This window comes from Pteronotus mesoamericanus, unplaced genomic scaffold, assembly GCF_021234165.1.
Source record: "Pteronotus mesoamericanus isolate MK-2021 breed Mesoamerican mustached bat unplaced genomic scaffold, CSHL_Meso_final contig_228, whole genome shotgun sequence".
Taxonomy (NCBI): domain Eukaryota; kingdom Metazoa; phylum Chordata; class Mammalia; order Chiroptera; family Mormoopidae; genus Pteronotus; species Pteronotus mesoamericanus.
Window position 1 is genome coordinate 3273844 of NW_026555095.1, and position 15043 is coordinate 3288886.

General features: G+C 37.1%; 1 pseudogene; it reads right to left on the reverse strand.

Moving 5' to 3' along the window:
- Positions 1-12399: 12399 nt before the first annotated feature.
- LOC129069634 (60S ribosomal protein L7-like) lies at positions 12400-13157 on the reverse strand (annotated as a pseudogene).
- Positions 13158-15043: the final 1886 nt, after the last annotated feature.

Sequence of the window (15043 nt, forward strand, 5' to 3'; positions counted from 1 at the left end):
CTGGTCTAGGTAGTCATAATTTTTCAGAGTGAAAGGAAAGAGTCTAATGCAACCTATTGAGGACCAGTGGATATGTGCAGGGTCAACAGGGTCTAGAACTGCTTCTCTTCTATTAATAAATATGGAATAAGTCTTGACGTTTTCTTGATGATCTATAGTAAATTAGCTTTATGTTGGTTATTCAGGACACCAGGAAGACGCTGCCTGTTCTAAAGGGTTCTGAGTGAAGTTGCAATGGGATACTTAACCAGTAAACATATCAATTGTGATGCAACCAGATAATGACAGATAAAAGTGGCAAGAGCCTTAGGGAGGTAAACGCAGCCTAGAGGTGACATTTGAACAAGGTTTAAATGGAGGGAGAGTTTGGCAAGTGAAGGAAAACATTTCAGGGTGAGAGAACAGAATGTATAGAGGCCTGGAGTTTTGCTTTGTAGACCATAATTAGATGTGGCTCTCATATCTTGCATCCCACTTCCATTGTTGGTTTTCCTTCCATGGGCTAGATTCAAATGTTGAAGGTCTCTGAGGAGAAATTACACCCACTCCTTCTATCTTCTTTTGGTTCCCTTTTCCCTGAATTATAAAATGGTATCCCATTTAGCAGGTCAATGATCAGAATTTTCAATTTTTAGTAAAATTGTATTCCATTGTACTTCTTTTTAAATTGTAACTTTAAACTATTTAAGGCAATAATTTTGAAGTCAACACAAGGTATCCTATGTCATAGATGCCATCCATTTAGCTCTATCTTGAACTTTGATTTTGCTTTCTTTCTTTGTCAGCCTGCATGTCATTGTGTAGCCCATGCGTGTTTGTGTGCATTTGTATATGGGAGATTCTATGGGTATATCTAGATCAATAAATAATCAGTTTGAATCAAGTTCTAAGTCATTTCAATTTCCATTACAATTGATTAGTAATATTAGTAATATCTCTTCAGTCTTTTTAATCAATACTACGAATCAGCAAGTAATAGCCTATGAACGAAATTCAGTTTACAATATGTTTTTGCCAACTAAAGTTCTCATTATTTTCTTTTTAAAATATTTTATTGCTTATGCTATTACAGTGGTCCCAATATTTTACCCTTTGCCTCCCTCCTCCTAGCCTGCCCCTCATTCCCACAGTCGATCCTCACACTGTTGTCCATGTCCATGGGACATACATACATGTTCTTTGATTAAGCCCTTCCCCTTCATTCAACCAATCCCCACCTTCACCCTCCCCTCTTACAGTCTAGTCCATGTTTCTATGCCTCTAATTCTATTTTTCTCATTAGTTTATTTTGTTCATTTGACTCCACTTATGACTGAGATCGTATGGTATTTGTCTTTCACTGACTGGCTTATTTCACTTAATAGTCTCCAGTTCCATTCATGCTGTCACAAGGCATAAAAAATCCTGTTTTTACTCCTGCATAGTATTCCATTGTGTAACTATACCACAGCTTTTTACATTCACTTGTCTACTAATCAGCACTTAGGCTGTTTCCAAATCTTGGCTATGTAAATAGCACTGCTATGAACATAAAGGTGTATAAATTATTTTGAATTGGTGTTTCAGGATTCTTAGGATATGTTCCCAGAAGTCAAATCTCTGAATCATAAGGCAGTTCCATGTTTAATTTTTTGAGGAAACTGCATAGTCTTTTCCACAGTGGCTGCACCAGTCTGCATTCCCACCAACAGTGCACCAGGGTTCCCTTTCTCCACATCCTCACCAGCATTTGTTGTTTGTTGATTTACTAACGATAGCCATTTTAACAGATGTGAGGTGATACCTCGCTGCGGTTTTAATTTGCATCTCTCTGATGACTAGTGATGTTGAGCATCCTTTTATATGTCTATGGGCCTACTCTATGTCCTCCTTGGAGAAGTGTCTGTTGAAGTCCTTTGTCGATTTTTTAATTGGATTATTTGTCTTTCTGGTGTTGAGTCATATAAGTTCTTGATATATTTTTGAGATTAAATCTTTGTCTTATGTATCATTGGCAAATATGTTCTCCCATACAATGTGTTCCCTTTTCCTTTTGATGATAGGGTTTTTTTGTTTGTTTCTTTGTTCGTTTTTTAGCTGTGCAGAAGCTTTTTGATTTGATATAGTCCCATTTGTTTATTTTTTTTCTTTGTTTCCCTTGCCTTAGGCAATATATTGGCAAAAATATTGCTACACAACATATCTGAAATTTTACTGCCTATGTTTTCTGCTAAGATTTTTATGGTATCACAACTTATATTTAAGTATTTTATCCACCTTGAGTTTATGTTGGTATATGGTATAAGTTGATGGTCTAGTTTCTTTTTCTTTTTTGCATGTATAGTACCAGTCCAGTTTTCCCAACACCATTTATTGAAGAGACTGTCTTTATTTCATTGTATGCTCTTGCCTCCTTTGTCAAACAGTAATTGACCATAAATGTATGGGTTTATTTCTGGGCTCTCTATTCGGTTCCATTGATCTAGCTGTCTGTTTTTATGCCAGTACAAGACTGTTTTTATTACAGCGGCCTTACAGTATACTGTGGTCCCTCCAACTTTGTTCTTCTTTCTCAAGATTGCTGAAGCTATTTGGGTTTTGTTTTTTTTTGCATCCATATAATTTTTTGGAATACTCGTTCTAGATCTGTGAAATATGCCATTGATATTTTAATAGGAATTGTGTTAAATTTATAGATTGCTTTGGGTAGTATAAACATTTTAATAATGGTAATTCTTACAATCCATGAACATGGTATATTCTTCCACTTAATTGTATCTTCCTCAATTTCTTTCTTCAGTGTCCTATAGTTTTCCAAGTATAGGTCTTTTACCTTCTTAAATTTATTCCTAGGCACCTTAATTTTTTGTTGCATTAATAAATGAGATTTTTTTTTTAAATTTCTCTTTCTCATAGTTAATTACTGGTGTACAAAAATGACATTGATTTCTGAGTACTGATTTTGTATCCTGCGACTTTGCCAAATTCATTTATTAGGTCTAGTAGTTTTTTGGTGGAGCCTATAAGGTTTCTATGTACAATATCATGTCTACAAGTAATGACAGTTTTACTTCCTCCTTTCCAAGTTAAATGCCTTTTATTTCTTCTTGTCTGATCACTGTGACTAAGACTTCCCATACTATGTTAAATAGGAGTGTTGAAAACAGATATCCCTGTCTTGTTCCTGATCTTAAGGGAAACACTTTTGAATATGATGTTGGCAGTAGGTTTTTCATATATAGCCTTTACTATGTTGAGGTATGATTCCTCTATTCGCACTTTGCTGAGAGTTTTTATCATAAATGGGTACTGCATTTTATCATTTGGTTATTCTGCATCAATTGATATGATCATGCTATTTTTACTTTTTATTTTGTTTATGTGATGTATCACATTTATTGATTTGTGAATATTTTACCAACCTTGCATACCCCTGATAAATCCCATTTGATCATGGTGTATGATCTTTTGATGCTTTGCTATATTCAGTTTGCTAATATTGGTTGAGGATTTTAGCATCCGTGTTCATCAGAAATATTTGCCTATAATTGTCTTTGTTGTGTCTTTACCTTGTTTTGGAATCAGGGTAATATTGGCCTGGTAAAAAAAAGCTTGGAAGTCTTCCCTCCTCTTGAATTTTTTTGGAATAGTTTGAGAAGGATAGATTTTAGTTCTTCTTTGATTGTTTTGTAAAATTTGTCTATGAAGCCATCTGGTCCAAGACTTTTGTTTACTGGGAACTTTTTGATTACTACTTGAATTTCATGAGTTATTATCAGTGGATTCAGGTTTTCTTCTTCTTCTTGATTCAGTTTTGGAAGATTGTATGTTTCTAGAAATATATCCATTTCATGCAGGTAGTCCAATTTCTTGGCATATAGTTGTTCATAGTATTTTATTACAATCCGTTGTATTTCAGTGATATCTTGTATGTTGTTTTACAGGCACTGACAGAACAAAACAAAACAACAGAAAAAAATACAACACAAACAAGTAAAAAAAAAGTCAACGACAGCAAAATCAATGAGAAAAAAGCAAAGAATAAGAAAAGAGGAAAGAGAAATAGACTAGTGAAATGAAAAAAGAATATGAGAAGACCAAAGGAAAGAAAAATCATTTTGACAGGGGAGAAGAAAGAGTAACAATAAGAATAAGGAATAGAGAAGAAAATGGCAAAAATCAAGAAAGAAAGAATGAAAAATAAGAAAATGAAAGGAGGAAAAATAGAGTAAGAAAAAGAAATAGTAAAAATAAGAGATATGAAAGAAAAATAGAGAGAAAAATAGGAGAAAAAGAAACAATAATAAAAAGGCTATGAAAAGAAAAAAAATAACAAAAATAATGAAAAAGAACAAAATGAATTCGCCTTAGCAGGGTTTAGTCTCTGTCTGCTGGGTTCTTGCTTTAGATACAGCTCTGATGTTGTCTTAAGCTGGTGTAAGCCAATGTCAGATGCTGTCCATATCTAGCCTTCATCAGCCTGTTTGAAGCTACAAACAATACACAGTCAATGGTTGTCTCCTCCAGGCTTGGCTGGGCAGAGAATGGGCCAAGTTGCGCTGCAAGAGTGGCTTTTATCAGCACAGGGCCCCAGGGGTAGGTTAGCAAACATCACAAGGTACCATAGTATCTGTCTCCATCTGCCCCTGCCTGCTGGCCTGCGAGCCTGCTGTCAGTCTCAGTCACTATCCTAAATTTCTGGGAAGGCTTCTGGTGGAACTGGGAGGAGGGAGCCCCTGGATCTCCCGTGGTGGGGAGGTACCATCCAGAGTTCAGGGAAGATGGTGGGTGTGTTCTCCTGGCTCCAAGGCACATGTCTGAGTATGTACTGAATTATTTCCCTGAACTCAGCAGGGCAGAGGCCCTAGTGGAAGAGCAGGTGGAGCCTCCAGAGCCTAGAGTTTGTCTCTCTCAAAAGGGGAAAGCACCAGCCAAGTTCCCAGGAAAATGTATGGAATAGCTGCACCCTAAAGTCAGCCTCCAACACCCCCTGAGTCTGCCTATATTGCTGTCTCCTCAGCAGAGATTAAGTGCAGCATGGGGCAAAAAAGTTGCAGGGTTGGGTTGGGCAAACAAGATTCCAGAGGATGGGGTGAACAGGGTTTCAGAGAGTAAGGTGAGAAGTCTTCACAGGGTGAAGTAATTGTTTCTACCATGGAAAGGGCTTGCTCTTCTCAAGAAAAATGGCTGCTGTGGTATTGGGTAATTTCCTGACACATGGATGCCAGCAGCTGCTCTCCCCCATGTCCCCCCTGATGCCTCCCACTCCAGACTCTCAGACAACTCCAGCCCACACAGCCCTTGCCCCTCCCTTCCCTGTTTCCCAAGGTGAGTGGCTGTGAAGGAAAAACCTGTGCTTTGGTGCCTTAACCTCCCTCCCCACTACAAAACCCAGAAGCCTTTCAGCACTGATGCTATGTGGGCTAGTTGTTCTCAATTCTGGTGCTCCATGCTTGGGAGCCTACTCTTGGGTCCAGGCTTCACTCCTCTCAGCCTGCCACCCAGGATAGCGGGGCCGTCGCTTTTGCATCTACACCCTTCCTTCTGGTCTCAAAGTGACTTTTGCCCATCCTTGGTTAAAAGTTTCCACATTAGGTACTCTTCAGTTGGTAATTTTGAGTGGCTGTTCCCCTCTTTAGTTTTATTTCCATTTTGTTTCTCGGAAGAGGTACAAGAAAGATCCTTCTACTATGATGCCATCTTGTGATTTTCTTGCTCATTGTTTTCTGTGGCTGCTTTTATGATACAACTTAAGTGTTGAGTAGTTGTGACAAAAAAATGTATTATGTGCAAAGGTAAAAATATTCACTATCTTCCCCTGTTGTTTGTATGTATCAACAATACATAAAAAGTATTGTTGATTCCTAATCTGTGGTTCCCCTCAGCTCATTTTCATCTTGTTGGAAATGTAAAATTATTCACAATAAGTCTCATACATGCTTTGAGTAACAAGCCACACTAGAGAAGAAATGTGCCCCCCACCCTTAAAGACAAAATGACTTTCTACAAAAGATAAACTCTTTTGGAGGGATGTAGAGGAGAAACAGATATAAGGAGACAGCTTGGCTCATGCTTTGCAAAGTGGAAGTAATTTGCAAAAGTTACTACCTTGGGTCCCCAATATTATACATAATTGGCTTTGCCACTGTACTCAAAGATAATCAAGTCTGGGTAACTAACTCCTACCTCTCTAACTCAGCTTCTTGCCAGCATGGTTTTCAACAACATTGATACAATTTAATACTTAGTTGGCATTCAGGTGTCTTATCTAGCACTGCTCTAAATACTTTACATGTATTAATTTAACTCTCTTATATAAACACTGTTATTAATTTCACTTCATAGATGTGGAAACTAAGGCATAGAGAAGCTAATGGAAGTCCCAGGCTTCCCAGACTGAAAAATTATGTCACCTTGCCAGTATATTCTCTTCTCTGTCACAAGATCTACCTGAGGGGTCAACTCTTTTAATCAGAAGGTTGCTTGGGGAGCATAGAGCAAGAGCCTTGCAATTTAGGTAGATTTTCTTCATGGTAAAATGCCTCAGGATAACATGATAAAAATTTGCAGTCCATTTATAAATAGACATAAATGTTTCAACTGGAGATTCACATTTGCTCTTCAAGAAACCTTCTGGCCTGGATTATGCTGAAGCTACACTGACATCATTCCTTGCTCCTTGGCTTTCTTTATGTGCCTATGCAATCCATTCTCTTTTTCTTCAGGTCAGTTAAAATAACATGCTTGGGTGTCATCTTTCATTTTCCAGTCCTTTAAGCTTTTGCCCAAGTCATCTTATTTTAACTTGCGTATTTTCAAATATGCTTTGTTTCCCATTTTATAAGCTCTCCTTGGCCCTTCTACAGATGACTAATCTCCTACTTTGTGTTGCTTCTTGATAATTTCACTGTCAATGAGTAAACCAGTTTCCATAGTCTTGGAAGCTCTTTACATTACCTCTACCTGTTGAGCAAACACTTGAAAGGATTAACTCTGTCAGAAGGATTTTTAAAGGTAGTATATTTAATTTTCTGAGTCCATAATTACACACCCACCATCATTAGAATTGGCCCTTTATTATCTACTCCAGAAAGAATGGCTAGAGTTATTTTAAAAGTCCACAAGTAGTTTTAAGTCTCAGGCCTAAATTTCTAATACAGGCCTATATTTCTAAATCAAAGATGCTGAAAGACAACTTGTACTGCCAGTGTTGGTATGAGACCCGACAAGGACAATTTCTGCATATATGCTTGTCAGGCCTCCCTGTCTTCAGCAGGTGTAGCTAAGAATGGAAACCATGGGATTGTATGGCTACCACATGGCCACCCAGGCAGACATGAGCAACACTTAGCAGTCATTGCTACTTTCCTATTTTACCTCTCTCTGGGCTTGATATGGTAATATGTGAGGGGAATTCCAAAAATGAGTTTAGAAACTCAGCCTCAAGATAGGGTCAAGTGAGTCTGGTATGACAATCAATCAATGAGAAATTAAATGTAGTCATTGTTACATAAAAACCTAAGGAGTATTTTAGGAAGTGTGAAGTTATATGCTGTGATGTGCAACAAAGTTACATATCCCTCCTCAGTCCCCACCCCTGGAACTAGTTAGTGTCTTACTGTCTTATGAAAGTAATGTCTGGGTTATAATGAAAATAGGTCCATGTTCCATGTTTAAGTCTATGTGGGGCAGAGAGACAAGAAGAGTCAAAAGAAGCAAAATGTGCGTGAGACTAAGAGAACAGTACATACAGGTAAGAAGGTTCTTATCATGAAAATAGAAAGTACGTGGATTCAAAAGTAGCTTGGAGAACATAAATGGAACTGTCACACATAATTGGAGGGATTCTGAGCCAATGTTACCTGGATTACAAGTTCATAACTGGACTACATGAACAATAAAATGAAAATTAGGCCATGGGGTTTACCAAAGTAAGAGAGGGGACTTTTCATTAGCATATTTAAAAGAATAATCTATTATGGTACAATGAGGACTCTTAGGATACCTTCTTATAAGTTATATATTATTGTGGACCACTGTCTTTGTGCATTGAGATAGACTGATGTCACTTATGGGGGCTCTTTTAATGATTTGAACAAATTTCTTAACCATTGTGTCTTTAAATGCTAAAAGTTCACTTTAACTAGAATTGTTTTCTATTGATTCTTACAGGTGCTTGTACCTTCCCATATTCTGCAAAATGTTGATTGTCTGCATTACTTAATATTCTAAGAATACCTTGTTTTTGTTCACTTTTTCTTAAAGTTCTATAGCAACAACTGTCATGCTTCTACCTTGCTACCAAAAAACAAACAAACAAAAATAACTCCTCATTTCTTACTTGGAGGAGTGACTTCCACAGAGTAGAAATGTGGAGGCAGGCTATGATACTTCTTGTGTTCAATCTTTATGTGTCATTCTTCCATCAAGGGTAAGAGATTTATAATTTCATGTTCAGTTTTGAGATTTTATTTTCACTTTGACTACTATGTATTTGGCACTTCTAAGAATTGCTTTGTAAGGGGGGAAAAGATGATCACAGCTTTTATTTACTTTTAAAATGTTCTTACCCATTTATTGTATAGTTGTCAGATACTGTAATAAAACTCTTATTTTCACAGTTGCAACAGAAATGACCACTTCCTTTTAGTGAGACTTTTTTTAACTATATAATGTGGGTGAGTTATGTGTCTTGTTACAGGTGGGTGTGACCACACAATTTCCCTGAAGGCACAACTACAGGAGCAAAATACTTAGACTTTTTTTTTTGTATATCAGGATGAGGAGGCAAGCTATAAAGATAGAGCAGGATGTAGGGTTCCACAGAGGTTTCTATATTGTGCTTTCTTCCAGTGGATAGCTGGGGGAAAATAATCTGCTTTCTGTTGCCTTAACGACCAGCATTGCTTGTGACCTTCATTGAATGTCTGCATTTTTTAGCATCATTGCTGAGTAAGAAGAAGGCATAGATTGGGGAAGCATATTGTGATCAGCCTAAATAACCATCATAATGCATAAGTGTTAAAAAAAAACATACACACAAACACAAAGCTGCTTAATTGTAAGACTTGAATTGAAAGAAAAATCTGGTGGCATCAACCAGGGTCTTTGGCTTTGGGTTGTTGAAAAGGCTTTGTGTAGGCAGCACTGATTGGCATGATTATGGGTCCAGAAACCAAGCTGCCAGCTGTGGCTGTGGGTGCACAGTGCTTCCACCATTTTACCTGGGCTCCTGGAGTGGGGACCAAATGGTTTCTAGGGACTGGGAAACACATTCAGTTTCATAAACATTGAAGCAGAATGGGAAAGTGTTTAGATCCAAAAAACAGTGACTGAAACTGTGTGATTGTAGCTTCCTAGAGTCCTGCTGCTTTACCTCTCTAAGTCACATAGCACGGAAATAGCTGATGAGCAGGTGTACCATCTCCATATATAAATGAGCTCGGTCTGACCCTGGCCAATGGCATGTGCAGGAAAGTCATCATCTCATTCTTTCTTTCTCTCTTCCATTCAGCCATGCTTCAGCCTCTGCCTGAATGACATAGAAAAGTGATTTCTAAGCTAAACCAGAGAAACCTGTGACTGGAAATAATGGAATTGAATATAATAGGCAACATTTTCATATGGCTTTCCTTACCCATTCAGTGAACACTTTATATATTTCTTGGAAAATTACAACAAAATTATTATAAAAGGTAACCCCATTTATATTATTCACTTTAAGCCTAGCTACTTGGCTGTTTTAAGACAGTTTTCTTAAAGACATAATTACAATATGCACAAAACTAATAGCTAACTTTCTGCTTTTAGAGAGAACTCATAAAATAGTGCAGCTTGCAAATGCACACAGAGATATTTTGTATTTTTAGGAGTGGATATATAAGTAAAGTGGTACATTCAGTTGAAAAAGGAATCTGATTTCTTTTCCTTTTCCTTTCAGTGTTGCTGGTCATATTTTCCTTGCATCTTTGCATTGTTGGTTAGGTTCCGCTTATAGGTGAGATCATATGGTATTTGTCTCTCGACAGAGACAAGAGAGAAGGGGGGGGCAGGGAAAGGGAAGGGAAGGGGAAAGTCAAGGAACATATAGCAAGGACTCATGGACAAAACCAAACGGGAAGAGCTGAGGGAGGGAAGGTGGGAGGGGGCAAGAGAAAGAGGTGGGGGGGAGGCAGAGACAAATGTATTTAAAAAGTAAATAAAAAAAATAAAAAAATAAAAAATAAAATATCAAATAAAACTAAAAAAAAAAAAAGAAAAGAAAAAGGAATCTGAAATTTGTAGAAACAAATGTGTGGTAGAAATAGGACACAGGAACCAAACTTCACATATGATGAACAGACTAAGTTACAAGCTTCCTTATGACCTGACTAAATCTGTCTTTTCTCTGAGCATAATATGGGTCTGAGACTCTTGGTTAACTGTAGATCCTGGAGGGTAAAAGCATTCTTATGACACTAACTTCACTGTTTTGATTACTTTTAATGACCACCAACTTTGGGATCCATTGATCCTGCTAAAGAAGCTCAGGATCAACATTGTTCATTGTGGATCCTTTCATGTATTCATCTATTCAACATATAAGTTTTTGTGAAAGAAAGATGATTATGAAGTGGTTAACACACTGGACATGATACCTGCCCTCTGAACTTAGAGCCTAGTGAAAGAGATAGACATTACATGAACCAACATATAAAATGAGTACATAATTATCAATTTTACTAAGTACAAAATACACATTTGTATCAGTTGCACAATAATATAATTTTTGTAAGGTATTATAACACAAGTTCAACCATTCTGTTTTAGAGCAAAAAAAAAAAAAAGAATATATGATATATGTGATATCAACTGCAGGTGGTTTTTCAATATCTATTCTCCCCTTTGTTTGCAGTAATAGAGCTTTTCATTGGTTACATGGTTGCCCAATATATTTCTAAGCTTCCTTTTCAGAAAGTTATGGCTCAGTGACAAAGTTCTGGCTTATAGAATATGAGCAGAAATGTTGTGTTTAAGCTGTGGGCTTTTTTCTTAGGAGGAGGAGACATGCTCTTGCCTTCTTCTTCCTTCCTTCCTTCTCACTGAAATGTATTTATAATCATGGAACTTAAAGAACTCTTGGACCACCCTGATTGGTGTGGCTCAGTGTGTTGGGCTTCATCCCACAAACATGAAAGGTTTCTGGTTCAATTCCCAGTCAGGGCACATGCCTGGGTTGTAGGCCAGATTTCCAGTTGGGGGCATGCGAGAGGCAATTGATCGATGTTTCTCTCACACATCGATGTTTCTTTCCCTCTCTTTCTCCCTCTTTTCTCCTCTCTCTAAAAATAAATTTAAAAAAAATATTTTTAAAAGAAGAACTCTTGGTCCACAGGATGGAAGCCACATGTTGAGAATGGCAGACTGACAAGAACCAGCACCATTAAACCACTGTTCCATAGCCACATCATCCACCTGGGCCTTTATGTGAGAGAGAGATAAACTTCTCTGATGTGTGCTTCACAGTGTTTTTCCATTTCTTTGTTATAGCAGCCTAACCTGCAACATGTCTAATATAATAGACCTCTTTTCCTAGTATACTGATATCATCTTCAATTGAAAAAATTTTCATTGCAAGAAAACAAAATGGATATTTTGGGGCATTCTTTCTAGTGAAATTTGTCTAGAATATTCCTACATTTCTAATTTTTTTTTGTCAGCATGATTATAATGAAATGCTTATTAATGCAAATAAGACATATGATTTAATTTATGCAGTGCTCAAAAACATACAAAACGAATCTATGGTGTTAAAGGACATAATAAAAGAAATTAACCATTTAAAGAGAGCCCAATCTTCTGAGGATCGTGGAGAACAGGGAGTCGTGGCATTGGCAGAAGAACTGAGGTGTCAGGAGAATGAGGGGCTAGAGGCTAGAGAGCTGAGTTTAGACATTATTTAATCTATGATATGGTGAAAGAACTTTAAGTAATGACATCCAGGAAGAAATCACAGAAGCAACGTCTATGTTATATAAGAATGGTTCATCTCTTTCATCCCATTATAGAGAGAATTAAATCACTGGATATATTTAGAAGTGTTAGTTTAATTTAATTCTCTTAGAAATTACATTCTAGAATAAATTCTGAAAAATTAACTTTGCAGTGGAAAGGGTATTATGTGTGTAACAAATCAGCTGCGCTTACAAATGCTCAATTGTGTTTTTATACTGAGTATTTAAAGGGAAATAATCTGGTGATAAGTATGAAGTTATCTTGAAACCATTGCACGCATTTAGCAAATCAATTTAAATGGTACTCCTGATGACAAATAATGGATCAAGTGTCATGTGTCCTATGTATATCTTTTTTTTTTTTCATTTTTAAAGCAGTTACTGTTTATTAACTGACCAGATTACGAAAATGACTGTGGCAGATACCTTAGTTCATCCTTCTAATAAGCCTGTTGATCTGGTCCTCCCTATTACCAGCATCTCCACCTTCTACAAAATGGGTGGTCTTTTTCTTCATTCCACCTCGTGGAGAAGATAATTTGAAGGGCCCTAGGAGGTTGTTTGCTTCTTTGAAGTGTTTTCCAACAGTATAGATCTCATGAATCAGATCTTCCATGCAGATGATGCCTTATTTACCAAGGGATCATGCAATCAATGCGTCATCTGTCAGGGCAATTAGTCTTTTCTTGATTTTGCCATAACCACGCTTGTAGATCAATTCATTTACTGACTTCAGGTTTGAGTAGCCCCATGCAATATATGGTTCCACAATCCTCAGCATGTTAACTGAAGCCTTGTTGAGCTTAACAAAGGTGCCGTTGAAGATCTGGTGAAGGCGAAGAAGCTGCAGCACCTTTCGGACCTTTGGGCTCACACCATTGATACCTCTCTGATGACAAATGCCAATTTGGGTTCTGCAGGTACATAGAAGTTGCCAGCTTTTCTTGCCATTCTAGCCATTCGAATCTCAGTTCTGTACATCTGCCTATATTCCTTGTGATAGTACTTAGCTTTTTCATAGATAAGCTTCTTCCTTGCCTTTCGAAGCATCTTCTGGGCAAACTTCTTTCTCAGGCGCTTGATCTTCAGCTCTGTGAAATTCCTTTGCTTTTTCTTAAGGGTTTCTGGCACAGCAGGAAGCTTCTGCTTCTCTTCTGCACCCTCCATGGTTCCAGCTGGAAAAAGAGGAAGTTCTGTATATCTTTTCTATCTGTATTTGCCATGACTCTATTCAGTTAATGACATCAGAGGAGACATATTGCCCACTAAGAAAAACAAGCTGAGAATAGAATCTACCATACTCATCTACACCATGTGTGTATTGTTTTAAATGTTTCATAAAGATCAACAAGACATAGATTAAGAACATCATTTTCATTGCTGAGATCTGAGCACCTCAGTCTCACAGCCATAGGGAAGTTCCATATTTATATCAGAGGGAACAACAAACAAAGTTCCATTTGCAAACTTTAAGTGATTTTTAACTCACTTTGTCTCATTTCCTAGTCATCTTTAAAAACTGATGATAATTCCTTCTGTCACCTGCTCTCTCCCATACTTTCATTCCTACTCTACTGATCTAATTCTTCTCACCTCTCTATTTTTCTATTACTCTCAATGTTTCCTCTTTGTGTTCTGTAGTGTCTGACCTCTATAATTTAACTCTCAGACAGCCACAACTTCTTCTTTCTACTACTTGCTGTAATTGAAGTCTGATTCACTTTCAAGAATACTGCTTACCTAGGAAACCCTTTGAGAAGTAGAGAATGATCATTTTGCCAATTGATTCATACTATCTCTGGTTAATTCTCAACCAATTGGTTATTCTCAAACCATGTTCCCTGATTTAATTAAAAGCAAACAAACACAGATCTTACCTTCTTTTAAGCATCTTGTTGCCTATCTATTTTCCACTAGTTTGAGTCTCTATCCTTCCATCTAGTTTCATTCTTGTTGCTCCACACAAATGCTGTCATCATCCTATGTTTATTTCATGTGGCTGACCAGCACAACATTCTGATTTTGTAATACTTTGGACTCTTTGATAAGTTTTAAGTTAACTCAATACTCATAATAATGGATTCCACTTTTCCATCTCTTAAAATGTTCATTTCTTACATGTTAAATTTCAAAATACCATTTTCTAACCACAAACAATCAAAATCCTTTAACTTTCTCATTCTTTTATTCTATTATCTTTAATCTCAATGTATCTTTGGGTTCCTTACATTATTCATTCCTCTCTATGGTTCTCTTCTATTTTAGATATGGAATGAGGAGTCAAGAATTCTAATGTAAATATATTAAACCTGAGAGATTTCTGATAGGAATCTAGGGATAATTATATAGAGAGGCAGTTCAATGATCACAGTATAAAACTGGCCCCAGAGACTACTTTGGGAATAGTCAGCATTAAAAATTAATTTAAAGACATGCATCTGAGTGAGATCAATGGAGAGAAGGTGTTGATAAAGAATGGGCTTGGAAGGAATACTGGAATACCAATATTTTTAAGTCTGATGGAGGAGAAGCCGGCAAGGGAGTTTGAGAAGTAACTAGCAGACTGAGAGGAAACCAAAAGAGTATGTAGCACTATGGAAGTCTGAGTGGGGCGGGGGGAGGTTTTGAGGATGGAGAGTGGAGCTTATTGTGTGGGATGCTATCTATGATAAAATAGAACATACACTTTGAATATGGAACATGGAAGTTATTAGTGAAAAATCATTTTGTTAGACTGTAAGTTTGGAAAATAGATTAGAGTGAGCAAAGCACTGAGTAAAAGATGAGGAATTTCAATTATAAAGAGAACAGAAAATTAGTCAAGGACCTCAAGGAGATGGTGGATTAGGGGAGTTTTCTTGCCTCCCCCCTCTCTATCATTCCCTCCATTCCTCTCTCTCTCTCTCTCTCTTTCTTTTTCTTTCTTTCTGATGAGAGATACTGAGTATGTCTGAACATGAATGTGATTGAATATTTATATGGGAATGATCTAATGGTGATGGAAAAATTTATCAGGCAGTTAAATAAATGAAAGAGCAAAGTCCTTGAGAAATCATATGAGGATGGAACTC